The 20,782-nt window shown below is 42.4% G+C and overlaps 1 long non-coding RNA gene across 1 annotated transcript in view; it reads right to left on the bottom strand.

Moving 5' to 3' along the window:
- LOC119861525 overlaps positions 1-14,688 on the bottom strand; it is a 47,749-nt gene extending 33,061 nt beyond the window's left edge. The window contains exon 1 of the long non-coding RNA XR_005294923.1: positions 14,594-14,688. This is a non-coding gene — a long non-coding RNA (uncharacterized LOC119861525). The remainder of the gene's footprint in view (positions 1-14,593) is intronic.
- Between the last annotated feature and the right edge of the window lie 6,094 nt (positions 14,689-20,782).

Here is a 20,782-nt window from a genome sequence, read left to right as displayed (position 1 = left end):
ATCCTCTCATGATTTCTGGTTCATTTGGAGGAAAGGAAAAGTGTATATATACCCCTATGAGTGAGGCTGTGTTACCAAAGGGTATCTTTATGGAAAATTCTCATACAAGTAAAGAAAGGAAACTGGGGGATAAAATGTATATTAAAATTATTATTCTTCCTTTACAATCAGGCAACTCTATTTGACATCTTAGACCAGATTCTTGTCTTAGTTACACGCAGAGGTGCTCACTATATTGCATGCTCCCTTCTCATACAAGGAGTTCTCTCAATGAGCTTTGGCCCGTCCCTAAGTTCCTTCTCTTAACAGGAGCAAGGATGTTTGTTCTGTAACGTTCTGCCTGTTTGGGAGACCCACACTGGGCTGGCTGCTGCCTGGTATAGCCTGCAGAGTGCCTATGGGGTGCTGCAAAGTGCCTAGTGTCTGGGCTGTAGGACCTGTGGAATCCCAGACAAGAAATTCCAAACTCTGGGAATGTCCCCGTGCTGCCCCAGCTCTGTCATGGTGGGAAGAACGCAGCCAGCCACTCCCCCTGCCCCCCACCCACTGCCTCCCCAGGAGGAGCCACACAACTCTGTGGCAAGACGAGCACAGCCAGTCATCCTGCCCTAGCATGCTTTGTACATGCTGCCACACTGGGCTGCCCCCCAGTCACACGGGCTCTCGCTCTGTTGTGCAGTGAGAGTGCAGGCAGTCCTCCTGACCCTCATGGGGACACCCACTCACTGCTCTGTGCTACAGGGAGCCCAGCTGTCCCCAGATGCCCATGGAGACACCCACTAGCTGCTCTGTGCTACACGGAGTCCACTCAACCCCTACAAGGAGCCACTCACTCTTCCTTCTCAGGCTCAGGCTGTTGCTGCTCTGGACTTCCCCTTAGCACATGTTCCCCAACTTCTCTCCCACACGGCACATGTTCTTGCATACAGAAATAGAAGTTGGGGACTAAGAGTGCACTCAGCTAGCTCCTCAACCCCCAGGCCCAAGAGAGGTCCCTTCACTGTCCTCTGCCCAAGGAAAATACGTCCATCAGGGGAAAGACAGTTCGGTCAGCTCCATGCAGCCCCCAGAAGCTACTGGCATGTCCCTGCAGCTCCTAGGCATGGAGGTGATCAGGGAAACTCTGCGTGCTGCCCCCAGCACTCCCTCCACAGCTCCCATTGGCCAGAAACCACGGCAATGGGAGCTGCAGGGGCAGTGCCTGTGGGCACAGGCAGCACACAACACACAGAGCCTCCTGACCCCACTGCTTAGGGGCCAGACATGGTGGCCACTTCTGGGAGCAGGGCGGAGCCAAGGCAGGCAGGGAGCCTGCCTTAGCCCACTGCACTGCCAACTGGGAGCTGCCTGAGGTAAGCACTGCTCAGCCAGAGCCCACACCCTCGAACCCACCTGCCCCAGCTCGGAACTTCCTCTCACACCCTAACTCCCTCCCAGACCCTACACCCCCACCCCAACCCTCTGCCACAACCCGAGCCCCCTTCTGCACCCAAACTCCCTCCCAGAGCCTGAACCCCAAACCTCCTCCCAGAGCCCAATCCTTCTGCCCCAGCCCTGAGCCTGCTCCCACACTCCAGACCCCTCAGCCCCACCCCAGAGCCTAGGGGAAGCCCCAAGCCTCTGCACCCCCCATCCAGGCTGTGTGGCCCATGACTGATTTTTTTCTGTAGGTCGGTGGCCCCGATAGAAAAAAGGTTTCCCCACCCTGGCCTAAAACATGTCTGGCCCATGATGGATTTAAATTTACTAACTTGGTTATTCTACCCCATTTGGTGATTAAATATCATGGTAGTAAAAATAGAAACTAAGGTAAAGATTTCCATAACAGCTCGTTTTATTTAGCCTCTTTTGATTTAAGAAATAACCTAACCCTGGTGGAAGGTTTAAAAAAAAAAAAAAAAAAACAAAACACCACCACTGTTTATCTTTCAATATAAGGTACAGATTAGCTGCTATGTAAATGTTTCTAAAAGTAACTCCTCTAAAGCCATAGCATTCATTTTTCTTCCCCTCTAGTGCCTAGATGCTGACAGATGGAATGACATGTTTTGGGTCAGGGGGCTGTTCCACCAAGTAGAACAAGGCAATCTACATTCTCCTCAAGACCTAGCAGCTTGTGCTCGAGTTTCCTTTATTGTATTGGTAAGGATCTCATTTTGAGTAATCCAGATTTAACCCTGTTAAAAAGCAAATGCTCCACACCTTTTGCATCATTCTTTAGAAGTCCTTGAGTCTCTATTGGTGTCCTTAGCCTCCGTTTGCCAGAAGCTGGGAATGGGTGACAGAGGATGGGATCACTTGAGGATCCCCTGCTCTGTTCATTCCCTCTGGGGAACCTGGTATTGGCCACTGTCAGAAGACAGGATACTGGGCTAGACAGACCTTTGGTCTGACCCAGTCTGGCTGTTCTTATGCCCTGACCACAGATAGCTCTTCAGTTTGCTTAATCAGAGGTACATTTTGCCACCTGAATAAATTTAAATGTGTTCAGGCCCAGTTCTTTCACAACTTGAGCCCAATTCAGCCCTCAGCTACACCAGTTCCATTCCAGTCAATGGGACTACATAGATGTGAATGGGGACAGAATACAGCTCATTATCCTTAAAAACAGGTTTTAATTTATCTAGATAGCATTATGACACATGGAGCTGTACAGGAGGTAAAGCATGCCAAAGAACATGTAACAAGTCTATGCTGAAAACAGCGTACAGTCTAAACTAACAAGTGGGTACAATGTAGACCCAACAGCAGTGGTGCTGGAACAATTTTTATAGTGGGGGTATTGAAGGCAGAAACCATGTATTTCGGTTGTTATTATTTCAAGCCAGGGGATACAGCAGCACCCCCAGCATCCATTGTTCCAGCACCTATGCCAAACAGAGCAGGCCTGATTCTCCTCTTGATTACAGGGGTATAAATCAGGTGCAAATCCAATGAAATTAGTAGAATTTGACTGATGTAAAGCCAGTGAATCAGGCACGATGTGGCATGTGGTCATTATAGGAGGAATGCTTCAAGTAGCTGGTGGGATTTCAGAAATATTTTGCAAGAGGGAGCTGGCTGAATCAGAAGAGTCAAGCTAGTCAATCAGTTAGAAGAGTATGGGATGGAGTGAAAAAGCACATCAGGATGAGGTGAAGGAAAAGGGAGTGGTCAGCAATGATTGTCACTCAAAGAATTACAAGAGTTAGAACTTCTCATCCTTAACTCCCTACCACAGGTTCTCTAATCAACTAATTCTCTCCCTCCTTTTTATTTTTTTTTTTATTTTTTTTTTAATAATAGGAGAGGGTATTTTCTGGGGACCAGAGAAGGTTTTGAAGCCAAGACTCTCAGCATATGGACCTATGATAGAAAGTTCACTGGCTTTAAGATCCAGAGTTCTGAGTTGAACCCATTTCCCCATTCTCATTTCTGCAGATGATTTTTTAAGACTTGGGTCATGTTTTTTGGGCCCAAATTTTCATTAATGGCCTTTGATTTTGGCCAACTCAGTTTTTGATTAATCAGCTTTAGACACTGATGACCTGATTTTCAGATGCTCACAACTATAATTGTGGCTGAATCAGGAGTGTGGAGAGGAGGAAGGTAGAAAGCCATGTACCTTTTGTCTTGTGCATCCCTACAGCAGGCAGCCACAAAATGGCATTTGTTTTGCCAACAAAGCTTGTCCACACTGACTTAGTGAGCAGCAAGCCAGGGCATGAACCTGCAGTACACTAACTTGGCCATGCAGGCACTGCTACTGTGCACTAGAAGTTCCATAGCATGCTTCAACGTTCTGCTGTCAAAGCCTACTACAGAACCTATAGTGCATCGCAGCAGGGTCCACATGGCCAGTTAGTGTGTGGCAGGTTACAGTGCTGTAGCTTTATGCTTTGGCTTGTTGCACAGACTGACTGACGTGACGTGTAGACAAGCCCAAAGTTGTAAGTAAACAGGAAACTGCTGTCCATTTATTCTCCTTCCTCAAATTGTTCCTCATCTCACTGTGATTTGGCAACACCCTCAGCTCACCTTGAGCCAGTGGGTGAGCATGTTCCCAGAAGTGTGGAATGGAGAAGTCCAACTTATTTCACCCAGAACAAGGGGTAAATCATATTAAAGATTGTATTCTGGAGGTGCATGGATACCTGAAAAGCCAACAGGATTTTAGCTTAGTTTATTCTGGGTTTGTTTGTTTTTTAACTCTACATCCATTACATTTTTTAATTATTACTAAGGTTCTTTCTAAACACTTCATTAGAGGGCACTTAATGTTCATGACTATAAAAGATGAATCTGTATTTTAAAAACAGAAAAATAAAATGATAATGGAGATTTGTCACAAAAATTAAAGAAATGCTTAAAACCAGCTACAGGAAGCTGTTTAGCTATTTGAATCCATGCTCACAATCATCAGAGCAATGCACGAAAGTATTTTGCATTCCACCTCTCAGATCTCTGGGATGTTGCCAAGAAGATTGTGCTAATACACATATAATAGCGATAGCTGTTGCTGCGTAACTGGCTACAGCTCAGATTAGACATGCCCCTGAGAGACTTTAATTTACACATGCTTTTTCCCCTCAGATACATCTTCCACTTGTAATATGGTTACATGAAGCTTCTTTTCTGGACAGGGATTGCCTCATTTTCTGACGGAGCAGGCTACGCACTCTTGTGAACAGGCTGTGCCATCATGTACAGTCCCTCCCAAAAGGTCCATGCGAGATGAGCTAGCTCTGAGCCAGTCCCTCCTTACAGCAGTACCTAGACAGCCCTAAGGTTTCCATTGACTTGCTACAACCTCTTTGTTGCTCCCATAGCACTGGCTTCTTCCATGTCCATTCTTTCAAACTCACCACTGCCGGTGCAAGAGCTTTCTCCTCTGCAGCTCTTAAAATGGAGAACAGACTTTCCATAACCCTACATCTCCTCCCCTGCCCCATTGCTCCTCCCATATATGTCTACGACTCCTATGTTCTTTATTCTCTGCTTACTGATTAACGGTATTGTTTACAACTCTAAAATGATATGCAGGAGTTTTTATGGAAGAAACTACAAAAATTTTTTATGGTGTTTCCTAATTTAAGATATATTGACCCAGACTACCCTTTGTTATTATCTGAAATACATTGTTCTCCACTGTATAGTAGTCTGTAATCCATCACACACCTTGGGCCACGTCTACACAAGAAAATTAAGTCAGCTTAAATACATCACTCAGGGGTGTGAGAAATCCAAACCCTTGAGGAGCATAGTTAATCTGACCTGACCCCCAGAGTAGACCATGCTAGATCACAAAATAATTCTTCCATCGACCTACCTACCACTTCTCAGGGAGGTGGACTACCTAAGCCAACAGGAGAAGCACTGCAACGTTGCTGCTGTGCCATAGACAAGCCCTAAAACTAGAACATGATCCTGCAGTAAAGGGTAGATATGTTGTGAACAACAGAATTGCAGAATGGTGGAATACATGGCGCCTTTCATATAAAATTCTCATAACAGAAATTTAGAAATACAGTTTTGAGTAAATAGTAATTACTCTAAAAATAAAATTGCAGTTATTTTTGAAAAATCGAGTGTTTAAGAGCCAGGAAATTCAGAGTTAAGTTCTACAAACAATCCAATCTCTTATCATGCCTCTCACTACTCCCTTTACTTGAATCATAAGTACTGAATAAATAAGATATTAACTTTAGATGTTTTCACATCACAGGCTACACGGACTAAAAAAAGAAAAGGTAACACTTTCTGTATACAAAGTGTCAGTACATTCTTCAGCCAGTTAGTTTTGCATGGATAGGATAAAGGTGCCCATTTCTGAAGGATGAGATGCTAGAGCCAATATAGGGAGGATGAGGTAGGGATAGGCCCTAACCAAATACCCAAAGCCCAAACACAGGTTTAGATTGACAGCACAGCTAGTTAGAAAGCAGATTTTCCATTCTGTGCAAAATTTTGAGATTTTGTTGGCGGTGGGGAAAAGAGAGACAGAAATTCTTCTAAATAGGGATACAAAAAAGCCAGGATTATCAAAATTTTACACAAAACAAGATTCTGAAAACAAAAATTTGGTGTCAATTGAAATGTTTTATTTCAAAAAAAATTGAAAGTGTTTCTTCATTTCTATTTCAATCCCTTTATTTTTCAATATAAAGTTCATTTTGAAACAAAGTTTTTAAAAAAAAACCCTTTTCATTCTGAAGATTTCTAAATGAGTAGTTTTGACATTTTAAAAACTGGAAGGAAAAAAACCCCTATATTTCACAAAACAGTAGGTTTTGCTGAAGTGGTATTTTCTGGCAGAAAATTGTTTTGACATTTTTTTGTCAGCCAGCTCTAATTTGCAGATGAACCTCTCTCTACAAAGAGCAAATGCAAACAGGGCTTTGGAGCTGTGCTCCAGCTTTGTTCCAGCTCCAGGCAAAAACCTGCAGCTCCACTGCTCCGGAGCTGCTCCGCGCAAACAACCCTAATATTGCAGAATTTCTTATTCACATCAAGGTTTCAAATCCACCAACCTTCAAAGTGTTCAGATCTTGGGGTTTGGGTCCAGGCCCTTTTCTCAGAGATACCATGGGATTTACGGTCCACATATGATGAAAAAGATTTGGTTTCTTGGGCTCATAATGGAAGAAATAGAGGGGATGGAATTCAAAGTTCACAAAACTCCTTCCTGATAATGCTAAAGAGAAAAAAAAGTTGATAGTTGGAGGAAGCCCAATTCATTCAAGTGTACACCACAGGGAAATCTTTAGAGAGATTACAGTCACTGAGGGTGAAATCTTGGTCCTGCTGAAGTCAACAACAAAGCTCCAAGTGATTACAATAGAGCTGCAATTTCACCTTAAATCAGTTCATAATATTTTTTGACAGCAAAGATTTAATTAAGCACCAGAGACCAATAAAATTTGTTTTTTTCTTATAAACGAAGTGTTCCTGTGTAACAAGTGTGTGTATACACACACATACATACACACACACACACACACACACAGTTTATCACCACCTGTCCTTTTTACTTAACCTATGGTTATAAGTGAAAATTAAATTTGTGCTAATTATGCTCATTTCTAACTGTTTTGAGTTAGAAATGGGAAGTGGACTGAGCCTGAGCACTCCTTTGAGCGACATGCTATTCATCTAATATAGAGGACTTAGAGAGAACACACTTAGCTCTAAGTAACTTGTACAGAAAAAACAGGGAGATGGCACCACCACCCCACATTGAATTTACCCTCAAGAGATAAATCAACATACTTGCTACCATCATGTTTTTGATGGAAGGAGATGGTTATGACCTACTAAGGCACCAGCACCAAAAACTCTCACCATGTTATCTTTGCTTAAAAGAAAATGCCAACATCCTTCAACTGTTCACATATGCAGATAGTTGGCAAATAGTAACGTACTTAGCTTTAGTATCATGGATGGAAGTTCATAATCAGCCTTGTAAAGTTTGTTTTGCCCCTTTCCGGGGGGAAACAAACCACATAGTTTTGTTGTTAAATAAACAGGTATTGAACAATTAATTTGGAATGCAAGAAATAAAACTTCTACCCACTGGACAGTGTGAACTGTTCTGCTGCAGGAGGAACAGAAGACCGAGATAGGACTTCTAAGTTCTGCTCCCAGCTCTGCTGCAGACTCTGGCAAGTCACTTAGGACTTGATCCTGCACTGTTTACATCAATGAGCATAAGATCAGTCCCTCAGGGTCAAACTGTCCATTCCACACAAATAGCCACCTGAGGGGGGGTAATGAAGCAGTAAATACAGAAGTGAATCTTGTACAGTGTCTTGAAAAGCTGCCTATGGGGAAACTGTTTTGTTGGCTTTAGGGGGAGGATGCAGCCTCACAACCCACATAGATCCAGGGTGGGGAAGTGGGGACAATCAGTCTATCGAACTCATATCTAAGCACTGAGCCAAGGAGGAGACCCCCCTAGCTGGGCTCTCCATGCAGATCTTTTACCCTCCACCACTAGTCCTACTTTCGTCAGACTGCATGACTCCTGCAGGAGCCACTCTGTCATAGAGGCATCACTCCACACTTGTGCAAAGCTTCCCTGTAGGATCTGAAAACACAGCATAAAAAAAATTCTGTTTTTATAACTAGAGAAACTAGGACACACAACTATAACAGAGAAAGATGCAGTGGGAGCAGAGGGCAAGTGTGACAGGCCTTAAGTCAGCCAGGATCCCTTCATGATTATGTGACAAGCGAGAGCACTAACACTAGATCCCCACGCTAGAGCTGGAGTGTGATGGTCACTGAACACAGACTTTTGCCAATGAATTATAGTTCTAGAAACACTTACAATAAATGGGTAAAATGCACAGGTGCACTATAGCCCTTCACATTTCTCTCTCTTTTTTTTTTTAAAAACATAAGGTAGAGTTGTCTAACTGCCTCTTTTCTTTGTTTTCCTTGGCAGGAGAAGAGTGACTTTCCTTTTCCCTGTCAACATATTTATTTCCTTTTGCTTTTCTGTGTTACACAGTGAAGTACAATGATGGTCCCAAAAATAACCATGTAAAAATGGCACCTCTATTCAAACACCCCTGCTCCCTGCGTGTTTGAGTCAGAGCTGCTCACTTAACTGTCATAAATGGAGAGATGGCAGACTGTCTCCTCACACCAACAAAATGGCCAGCTCTGGTCTAATGACAGACTCTTTGATGACTGTATAAAGGGCAGAGCGAATCACCACTTAATTTCCGGTTGGTTTTGCAGTGTGGGAAGGGTTGTTAGTTCAATGCAGATGTGGCGCATTCACCTGCTTTGGGGTCAAGGTAGATCTCTGCAGCACTGCTCAGCCACTGTGGCCATCTGTGGAGGGGTGGGACAGGACTGTAGTGCCCTTGGTAGCCATCTATTCTTCCTACCCCTTTCATTGGATTTGCATGGAGGATATTTGAAAAGCAAATCTAAAATTAAACACTTCTGTACTAGACTATGGGTATGGCTACACTACAACAGCTACTGCAGCTGTGCTGTGGTAGCACAGAGGCTTCCTACAGCAATGGAAGGTGTTTCCCCCACCCAATCCCGCCCTCCATCTCTGTTGTAAATTCACTTCTCCAAGAGATGGTAGCGAAACTGACAGCAGACTTCTTCCATCAACCTAGCTGCATCTACAATGGGGGTTAGGTCAACCTAACTAGGTCACACAGGGTGTGAAATTTTCTACAGCCCTCAGTGACATAGCTAGGTTGATCTATATTTTAGGTGTAGGCCCAGCCTACTAGCAGCCAGAAATGGGACCAATGGATGCACTCTTCACTGTAATCACAAAGAGGCTACACTTCTAACATGAAGGAACAAAGGCACAAAGCTAATTTTGGACATTCCAGCCATCTTCACTTCAGCCACATGACCTCCCTGTGCAAAATTCTGCTGTGGTTTGCAGCAGTTGTGAGTAAAAATGGGGGGTTGTGGGTGTCCATTTTCATTCACAACCCTAATCACAGGGAAAGCCAAATCTAAGAGCAAGATGTCCCCAAAGCCATTGAGTTTTCATGGTTTCAGAAGGAAGCCATGTGGCACTCAGCTGATTTGCATCCCTGCCACCTGAAGTCACAAATCCAAAGCACCCTACATCCAGTACAGGTTCACTCAACCTCAAGCTCATCAAAAAGGTTTACAAACCTTGGCAAGCCTTGCAAACCTGGCTCACTTTTCAGGTTTGTAACAGAAGGCAGTCCAGGCAAATTTCACCTGGCTTCAAGGTTGATTATTTCATCAGTGCGCACCAGATGAGAAAGTTTGATTCTGAGGAAAGATCCTAGTATTTTTATTCCGAGACAGACACACAGACCTATCATATTTTTAGATTGTAATATTTTACAAGTTGCCTTAAGAGAGGTTATGGGATGGGTGCATCTTTCTAGTAAAGAGACTGTGAAAGGGGAACTTGTGTACATATGAGAAAATACAGAAACCACACTATTCACAGGAACTGATTACAACTAGACTAAGAGCCTTTTTAAGCATTAGCAAGGTGCTATGCTGTGCTTCCATTTTTTTTGGAATGAATGCATTTATTTGGAATATAAGATAGTGAGGGATCAGAGATGGAACTGACAAGTAGCGATCAGTGGGTATGGCTTATTCAGCTTCTCACTCTTCACTAAAGGAATCTTTCACAGCCAGGTTTTACATCACTGCTGAACGAGGGTGAGAAAGTTCCCATTCTAGATGCTTAAAATTACGTCTAACCTGTAATTAAATGCAGAACTTCAGGGTTCAATTTCACTGCCAGTTCTATGGTGTTCATAGGTACAGAAGTTAAGTTGTCGTCGTCTTCTTCTTCGCCATTCCTCTGTTCTGGATCAGCAACTTTTATAGCCTTCTTCTAAAACTCTTGAGTGTACTCCAGGCTGTCATGCAGACTGATCTCTCTGAGGTCCACTGATATTTGGTCCATGTACCAAGTCTTTGGGATCCCCTGGGTCATCTTCCATCCATGCTCACTGAAAGCCATCCTATTGATCACAACTCCAGTCTCTGCTGGACAAGCCAATACCAATGTAGCCTACCTTCCCTCAACTTGTTTTCATTTGGAGCAACCTGTATTAGGCCCCTTACAATCTCATTTCATTTCCTATCGTGGAGCATCCAACCATTTGACAATCTCAACTTCATTTCTTGGTAGAGAGCATACTGATCTCCTTTCTTGTTGCTAGTTTCTGGTCTGTACATTACAATGGGTCAAATTACAGTTTTATACACCTCTATCTTTTTGTCACAAAGAACTGGGGTTAGGTCCCACCATTTGTGCCAGGTTGCTTTAGTACCATGCCAGGCATCACTCAGGAGGGTACCATCACCAGCAATCATTGGTCCTTGGTAATTAAATTCCTTCACTGAAAGCTCTCAGAAATTAATAAAAAAAACCCAGTTACATTTAAATCTTATAAAAATATTTTCACTGCGTCCAATCTTGAGGTTATTCAGAAAGTTGAGTAAAGGCCTAAAGCAGAAATATTGTTTCTGCTATGAGGAGGACTAAAGAACCCACAAAGGAGGGACTACCACATATTCTCAGCACACTTCAGAACTTACTTCCATGGTGGATCACAGCAGATAAATGTGGAAGGAAGGACAGTAAATGTGATCCACACAAAAGGAGCTATGTGGTCGGTGGGTGCACACTACTTACATCCATATAATCAAAACCACATGCAGGGGAAAGCAGTGAGCCATGTGCCCCATAGCCAGCAGTAGTAGCCATGGATCAGTTATACACGTGCTAAAGCTCACGAAGGCTTAAGATTACTTTCCTCAGTTCCTGCTGTGAGCACAGCTCAAGCCAGCTTGCTGACTGAGGATCAGGCCCCGTGTTTGATCATTTTAAGGGGGAGGGAGGCTTGATAAGCAGTGTTGGTAGTTTGTCTTTACTATACAGCAAATGCAAGTGTTTATTGCTTATGTGTGGCTCACATTCAAAGAAATAAAATGATTCACATTAAGTATATTATGTGTTTAGAAGGTAATATGGCTTTTAGCAATATTGGCTCTGTGTAAAAGAAACCCCAGGGAGCTCTTAGCAGATGCCTTGTTAGGTTATTGAAAGGGAAATGGAAAAGAAAAAAAAAAAAGTCTTCCCTCTGCTTTGACTCTATACCAAGTTCATCACCCAGGTACTGCCATCATCATGACAGAGCAACAACAACAAAAACACTCTTGTACATGGGAAAAAATCTCCCTGTGCTAACTCAGGGCCAGCCCTTGGAGCCCTACGCCCCCAGCCTCTGCTGCACAAACACCCCTGATCTGGGTGATTGATACAAAGAGATGAGTTAAGATTTCCTTTTTTAGGAACAAAGTCAGTTTCTGTCTCAAAAGACAAGGTGAGTGAGGCAATTATTTTTTTACTGGACCAACTTCTTTGGCGAGAGAGACACGCTTTCAAGCTTACACAGAGCCAGACCCGAAGCAGAGCTCTGTGTATGCCAGAAAGCTTGTCCCTCTCACCAACAGAAGTTGGCCCAATGAAAAAAATATTACCTCTCCCACCTTGTCTCTACTTTCCTGGGACCAACACGGCTACAGCAACACTGCATATAATTTCTGTCTGGGCATTTCTATTGCCCCATCTGCCTAGCAACTGGCAGCCTTACCACTTGCTCATGCTGGAAGTTTGCCAGTGTAGTGATTTTTCCCTAAAGATAATGGATTGTTTTTGCTGCCCCCTCAGATTCATGACATGCAAGACAACAGATCCATTGATTTGGGGGGAAGGAAGTTCAGGGGGAAACTAATTGGCGTTTTAATAGAAGCTTCTGGGTAGGAAAGGTAGTTTGGTCCAGGGAATAAGGCATTGGACCGAGCCTGCTTTTTCATTCTCAGTTCTCAATAACCCAGGACAATAAGCTTCTCTTTCTTAATTTCTCTACCTGTAAAATGGGGATAATAAGATTGTAAAGTGCTTTGAGAGCTACACATGAGGAGTGCTATATGAGTCGCAAGGTATTATAAGTGCTTCTTACCTTGCAGTGAAGTAATAAGTCTACAGAACAAAATATTGTTCGTTATGACAAAAGAATTGCCATCCCGGATCAGATCAATGGTCCATCAAGTTTAGTCTCCAGCTGCAACCAGTATCATGTGTTTAGGTACAAGAATCCTTGTAGCAGGCAATTGGAGTAATTACATGTAGGGAAAATTCCTTCCTAAACTCCATCATTTATCCCCTGAAGCATGAGGATTTATATCCCTTTTGTTTTTAATCCTACCTAATAGAATTCTTGATTTCCCAGTTATCCTTATAAATATTTAACCCTTTTTGAATCCTGATAAGCTCAATTTACCATCTCTTCACAATTTTCATTACATAACTCTATATGTAAATTCATTCCTAAAAACATAACAAAAACAAATGTTAAATAATATCAAGGGGCTAGTTTTCAGTACCATGTGTGGCAAATTATTAATTGGCATTACACTTAAAAATCTACTATGTGTTTCATGGCAAGTGTAGCAAGCCTTATCACTGATGTATTATGATGCAGGTTCCCTTTAAAATCATGTGTTCCCTTAAACATCAGTGAGTTATACAGAGCCAAGATTGAGAACGTAGAAGCCATGCATCAAACTTTACAAAAGTAATCTTGGGTATGTTTTGAACAAGTATAGGCTGGCTTAATGTCTGCGATTGTACATCATCCAACTTCTCAGCACAATTTCATAACCCTAGCAGGACACAGATGGAATTCTGTTCCCTGTCAGACCAGTAACTCAGCAATTTCATGGAGAGTAACATATGAGCCTGACATGGAATTCAGCAAGAGACCCAACATTCACATGGATAGCAGAGAAAAAAAAAAATGTCTTCTGAATCCCCTCTCAGTGGCCCCTTGACAGGAAGGCAATGCACAGCTGAAGTTTCCTGCTTGCCACAGTGCTGTTGGAAACAGCATAGAGGCCAGGAGACACAGCGTTAGCTGATCAGATTAACTTTCCTTGCTACAGAAGTTGAATAAGAAAGATTTGTTTGTAAAGGGTAAGCGCAGATCTGTCCCTCGTTCTGACAATGAAAGGACATTGGTAATGTAATGAGATTTAGCATGTCTATGTTTAGCATGTAACTAGCAAAGGAAGCTGCTTGGACAGTGGGGTTTAACACCTGATTTGAGCTGAGCTAATAGCTAATTTTTCAAGTTGAGGGATGAATCGAAAAAACTGAAGAAAAAAAATCTGTTACATTTTAATCAAAGTTTGGGAGGAGGGTTCAGTTTCCTGCCTCCCCCCCCCCCAAAAAAAACACACCCTGAAAAATAATCATTTTGGGTCAAACAAAAACGTTTCATTAGAAATTCCCCCCCACCACTATGTTTTTCATTATGTTTTGGGTGGGTTTTTTGCCATTTGTTTTTAATTAACTAAATTTTAAAACAAAAGTCAAAATATTTTTATTTTGAGAAGGATAAAACACCTTTTTTTTCCCCAAAATGAACCATTCTGATTGAACTTGCAGGGAAACAAACAAAAAAAACCCCAATCATAATTTTGGTCCTTCCCCAACACCTCAAAAATGCATTTTCTGGAAGATTTATTTTTCACCCAAAGAAAAAAAAATTCATACAAACTTACAGCTATGAAAAAAACAGATTCCCCCCCCCGCCCAAGGCATTAATATGATGAAGGAATCATACAATTACACAAAACACATATAAATTAAATAAAAATTAAATTAAAATTAATTAAATTAATTAATTATTATTATTATTAATTAATAATAATTATTTAATTTAAATAATCTGATTAAAATAAAATATCCATAGAAGATGCAGTAGCTTTCCAAAGGGAAATCAAGAAGCTTTGTAGTTATGCTGTCTCATTCTCAATCTTTGATCTATAGCTTGTTGGGTGATCTAACAGGGTCAGCTGCCTCCTGAGCCCAGCCTTATTGCCAGGAGTGGCTCTGCAGCACCCTGCCTTGGTTTCCCCTATTCAGGATTCTAAGTAAATTCCATTAATCCAGAATCTTTAACACATTCCCCTTCTGGCTCTAATTAGTAGAATTCAAAACAAACTCAGTCCTGGTGAGTCCTCCCCTTTCTGGTTCTTCCCTGCTTTGACAAGCCATTATCAGCCATACCTGATAGGAGTCTCTTGGTCTCTAAAGCAACTGGCTCTTCTGAAGCCTGCAAGCACCTCCTAACCCTCTTGTAGCCTCACTCTGCCATAGCTTCCTCCTCCTGTTTCTCTCTGGCTCTTTATAGAGACCAGCTGCCCTCTCAGGTCCACTGGGCGGCTGTTAATTAGGCCCAGATGGCCTGGCACAATTCCCTTTCAAAGCGTCCAGTCTACCTTTGTTGTCAGGGCCATCAGAACTACAGGTAGGGGAAATAAGCTCAGGGTCCTTGGGAGTAGCAGGGTGTTTCAGGCCTGCTTCTCCTACTTTCAGTGGGGAAACTCTCTAGTGTACTGTTATTATGAAGAGAGGCCATTTAGCAGAGAACCTTTTCAAGTCAGTGGTATGCCATTCGCTGCCCTGCCTGGGAATCAAGTGACAAGAGTGATGTCACTACTTCACAAGCATCAGTCAACAACAGAGTGACATCCGTGTGACAATACTTTACAACATTTAGAATAGCAGATCCAGGACACACTTGATCTTTGACAGCCAAGCATCTTCAAACAAGGGAATATGGACTGAAGATATCCCTTTCCACAGAATTGGGCAGAAAGCATTCCTCTCAGGCAACTCTAATTTATGCTAGGGACAGGTCAGACAGGCCCTCAGCCAAATCCACACAGGCAAAAAAAAAAAAAAAAAAAAAGTGTCATAAAGCCTCCCGAAAGACACAGCACAGAGCTGAAGGCTACAATTTTGTAAAATTGTGATGGAGGAAGTATAAGAAGAGAAATGGGAGAGAGAAATTAGAGAGCACCTGCTTATCAGAGTGGGCCATGCATTGTGGGCCAGATTGTGATGTGTTGTGTGGTTGGGAGAAGGATAAAGACACCTCTCCAGCACAACAACAAAGACCTCTCTGCATCTGTAGAATGGAGAGACTGCTCACACCTTTGCCCTGGGGATCAAATTGCTGAAGGGAGGCTGAGAGGACATGGCTAGAGCTGGTCAGGAGTTTTCCAATGAATCAGTTTTCATCAAAAAATATCAATTTGTCAAATACTGGATGTTTCTGTGAAATATCTCTTTTGATGGATTTTCCCTGAAACATAGGCAGGTTTCCTGCCATCTCGTCTGGTAGGCTCTGAGGAGCCAGGCTTCTGGGGTCCCTGGCTCCAAGGCAGCCCCAACACACAGACTACTTCAGAGTCCAAGATCCCAGGACTTTCAAACTCCCTGCCACAAAGTGACAGCCTCCCAGCCCTGCCTTTATCAGGGACTCAGCTAGAAAGTTGGCAATTCTGACTTTTAATCAGCTCTGGGCATGGAACCATATCACCAACCCCAATGGAGCAGGGCCAGGCATTGGGGGAAGCAACCAGAATACTCATCCCGTCTGCAATAGAGTAGTCCCAGGAAAGATTACACCTGCTATTCCACAACATCCACATACGGGATAGTTGCTCAAATGTTACAAGGCAGCCCTGTCCATGGATGACTGATAAGTGAGCATGAGGTTTTTTTGTTGTCTTTAAACTGAATATACTACTCAGGCTAGAAAGCCATTTATGTTAACCAGACTTAGAGTTTGGAATATACTCTACTTATTTAAATATCCTCTGCCAACTATAGAGAAATTAAAACGAAGCCAGCTTCTGGCACTCCAGTACTTACATTCATTCTCTCTCTGAAGCAGTAAGAATATTATTTCAGAATGTCATTTTTGGCAAAGTTTCAGAGCTGATCAGTGCCAGGCTTTAAAGAAAAAAATAATCACATGTATAATTAAAATTCTCCCTTCCAAGCCTGGTGTAAGCTGTAGTATCAGGGATATTGTGTTGCTGGTACAGTCAGATTCCTTCCTACCAAACAAGTGGGCATTTACAGGTAGGCATAATGGTGCTTGTTTGACTAAAGGCAGAATAAACCCAAAACTTAATTCCTTTTCCCAGATCTATGATGATAAAAAATAAAAAATAAAACCAGACCTTTTAAAATGTTTGAAAAGATTCAGATAAGAGGCCTATTTGCCCACCCACCAACAAATCCCTCCATTTCAAACACCTGAAAGAAATTTTTCCTTCTCTGCACAGTAATGACCATTCCTCATCCTCTCAATTCATTTCCTTACATGACCAGCATATCCATAATGTGCCATCACACCCCACAGTTTACAGGACCCACATACTCCATGAACCCCCTTCCCTCCACCCCGCATTTTTTTTTATCCCTGAAGGTCTTCATTTGGACTCAGGTCCTGCAGCATGTCTGCTAGCACCCCAGACAAAAGTGTCATAGGGTGCTGAAACTGACTACTGAAGGAGAGTGGGGACCTAGAAGACAAACAGCTGAATTGCCAGGAATATTAGGGTTGGAAGAATCTCAGAGGAAGGGAAGGGGTGCAGCATAAGGGGAAAGGAGGGTCAAGAAGTCAGATAGGCAGATATAAGACACTACAGAGGGATCACAAAAAGGGAGCCAAGCCAAAGAAGCCTATTAAGAGACTGAGGAATCTTGCAAGAAAGACGATGACTCTATTAAAGGGTTGACAAGAAGGGTGAGGGGCTGAAATATGATATCATTCCTGGAAAGGACCTATTGAGGACCAGGGAGTTGATAGATGAAACCTCAACACTTTGGATCAGATTTGGAGAAACATCCGAATCTGGGGACTTATCCCAAGTGAATTAAGTCACTGAACTCATTGAGATTCATCTCTCACAGTAGGTCGTATTGGTGTGTGGATAACAATAGAGGGTTTTACCTTCTATGGTGCAGCCATTTCTTGTGTCATTCCCGTAAATAATCACTTCCAAAACTCAGTGCTTCCAGGAATTAAATTACTGAGCCAGAATTGCTGATTTGTTGACACCACACTCTTGTCCAGAAATACTTCCCTTTTCAGGAATAACAAATTTTAGTGGATGGACACTGCAGCTGCAGTATTCATCTCCAATAGCTTTTCATCAGCATAAACTTCAGAGATTTTGGTTCACAGGGCTATATATTAGAGTTACAGAGTTACTTTCACACTCGCTCACTACTTGTAGTCTGTTAAGATTCAGACAGTCATTTACTGCGGGTATTAAAGTGACTATTGATTCATGTGTGCTTGGTGAGGCTTTGAGATAATATTAATAGCATGACATGTGGGGTATCTTAAAAGTTATATCTTATGGCTCTCTTGGTTATTATAAAGAAAATTTTGATTTCATTGACTTTTGATATGCAGAGCACTTTTTTATTTTTCTTCCATAAGTGTTTCTGCGCACCTAAAATTTTAATTACCTTTCTTTGAAGGATTCTGCTAGTTAAGTTTTAATTGAATTTTCATAGAAGATTCCTTTATACACCTTTCAATTATACATGTATCTTCTGTACATTTTTCCCCAGGTGTTCTTTGTTCATGTTTAATAGACTGCTAATTTCCCCAAAATATCTAAAAAATGTGTTGTCTTGGCTTTGCTTTAATTAGAAAATTAGAATATCTAGCTTTAAATGCTCTTCGGTGGGCAATCAGCAAATAAAGGTGACATTTTTATTTGATTGATCCTAAATCACATTTGGGATGATTGTAAAAAATTAATATACCACATCTAATAGTATCATTCCAGGTCACTATAAATTATCCCACCTTCAGGTCCCCAGCATCTTTGCTAAACTAAGTGATAGGTGAAGAAACTCAACGTTAACAATAGAATGCATTGCAGCAATTTAATCAAAAAGCCAACTGTCAACCATGGCTAATGTATGATTGGTTTTGAAGAGCAAATATTTTGCACTGATATTTCACAAGAAAAGGCCATAGATATATAACAGGAGATAGATAGAAAGTCAGCATCAGGACAAACAAGGTAAAGCATCCTATTAGTACTGGCACATTTTAGCAGCAAACACAAGGTATAAAAATGAAACATTATAGAAACTAATAGATTTCTATTCTGCTGAAGATGCACTGTAAGGTGTGGCACTGCAAACTGATGATTAATCTCAATCATGATAATAAGAAATTATTAAATGTTTTGTCATTTTTATTATTGTATTACAGTAACACCTAGAGAGGCCCAGATTGATCAGGGCCCCACTGAGATAGCACAAATAAACACATGAGAAAAGAATCCCTCCCAAGAAATGCTTTTCTAGGGCCCTACCAAATTCACGGCCATGAAAAATGTGTCACAGATCATGAAATCTGGTCTCCCCTATATTGTGAAATCTGGTCTTTTGTGTGCTTTTACTCTATACTATACATATTTCATGGGTGGAGACCAGCATTTCTCAAATTGTGGGTTTGTGGCCTGACAGGGAGTTGCAGGGGGGTCACAAGGTTATTTTGGGGGGGTTGCAATATTACCACCCTTACTTCTGCACTGACTTAAGAGCTGCATGGCTGAGAGTGGCAGCTGTTGGCCAGGCACCCAGCTCTGTAGGCAATACCCTGCCAGTAGCAGCACAGAAGTAAGGGTGGCAATACCATACCATGCCACCCTTACTTCTGTGCTGCTGCTGGCGGCGGCTCTGTTTTCAAAGCTGGGCTCCCGGCTAGCAGCCGCCGCTCTCCAGCTGCCCAGCTCTGAAGGCAGCACTGCTGCCACAGCAGCACAGAAGTGATAGTAGCAGTACTGCAACCCCTCCCCCCCACAATAACCTTACAAAAACCCACCACCACCACCACCACAACTCCTTTTGGGGTCAGGATACCTACAATTACAACACTGTGAAATTTCAGATTTAAATAGATGAAATCTTGAAATGTATGATTTTTTAAATCCTATGACCATGAAATTGATCAAAATGGACTGTGAATTTGGTAGGGCTATACTTATGTTGAAACAGACAATGGGGAGGGGAAATAGAGGCAGAGAGTGAAGTAACTTGCCCAAGCAGATAAACAGCAGCATAAAGCCAGATAGAACAATAGAAGACCTAAGCTTTATCACCAGCTCTCCTGAGTCCCAGTCTAGTGATCTATCCATTGTACTATGCTGCTTTCCCACAAACATAGTACCTGCACTTTCAAACTGTAGGAAAGGAACAGTAGCATCATTGGGTGTCATGTGAATTCAGCTACTTTTCTCTAATTTGTATCACCGATAGGCAATAGGATTTGAATAAAATAAGAATTGAGCAGAAGAGTCAATGTATTCTTCCCTCATTTATTTTTCAGTTTCAGCTTCCTGACTGGTAGAGGAGTTGCCAAAGTATGCCATCCCTCCCTCATTTCCAAGGCTGCACAGTTCTGATGGAACTGCCTCACTGGCCACTGCCTCAAATCTACTGTTCCTGGTGGGTTTCAGAATGCAAGGCACCAAAGTTATTGCTGACCCAGTTCTCACTAGCATAGGTGGGGATTCCCTGCAGGTTTTAAGTGTGTGTGTGGCAGGGGGGAAGCAATGCCTTGAAGAGAAGTCTGCCGCCTCCTCCTCATACTTGGACCCCAGGCTCAGCAAAGACCCATACAGAAGTTCCAAGGGCTTAATCTAGAGTAATAACGTGGTTTTAGGATTACATTGATAAGGTAACATTCACCTTTTCCCTGCAGCTTGGAACTGCCTCTGGAGAGTCTCTTAGTTCATCTCTCCCACTTTGAGACAATTGAAAAGGTTTCCTGTTCAAAAGTGTATGTGTTAATCGTTCTTGGGCCATGTGTCAGACATTTCATTTAATGATTCATTTAATGCCAAAGAGCACATCTCCACTGAAAAAAAAACACACAGCCCCGCAGCAGCAAGTCTCGGAGCCCAGGTCCACTGATTTGAGTGTGCGGGGCTCACTCTACAGGTCCGACAATAGCTGTCTTGACATTTGGGCTCAGGCTCTGAGACCCTCCCACACTGCCAGGCTCTGGGCTCTGAAACCCAGCAGTAGGGGATGGTCTCAGAGCCTGGCTCCAGTCCAAGCCCAAACATCTACAACTGCTATTTTCAACCATGTAGCCTGAGTTAGTTGACCCAGGCTCTGAGGCTTAATGCCTCAGGTCTTTTTTTTTTTGCAGTGTAGACATTTTGTATTGTCACCAAGCATTGGATTGGTTTTTATATTTTGTGCTTTCTGATATTTTAATTGTTATGCTGATTTTAACTATCAAAAAGGAGTGAAGACTCAACGTTATACAGCTCCTACAAGGCTTGGCATGAATGTATGGCTGAATAAACTGTTTGTCCTTAATGGCCTGGAAATCTGAATAAAAATTGTAGATTTTACCATTAA

Source organism: Dermochelys coriacea, chromosome 9, assembly GCF_009764565.3.
Source record: "Dermochelys coriacea isolate rDerCor1 chromosome 9, rDerCor1.pri.v4, whole genome shotgun sequence".
Taxonomy (NCBI): Eukaryota; Metazoa; Chordata; order Testudines; family Dermochelyidae; genus Dermochelys; species Dermochelys coriacea.
Note: the sequence above shows the minus strand (reverse complement) of the source record. Positions and strands in the feature narration are given on the sequence as shown.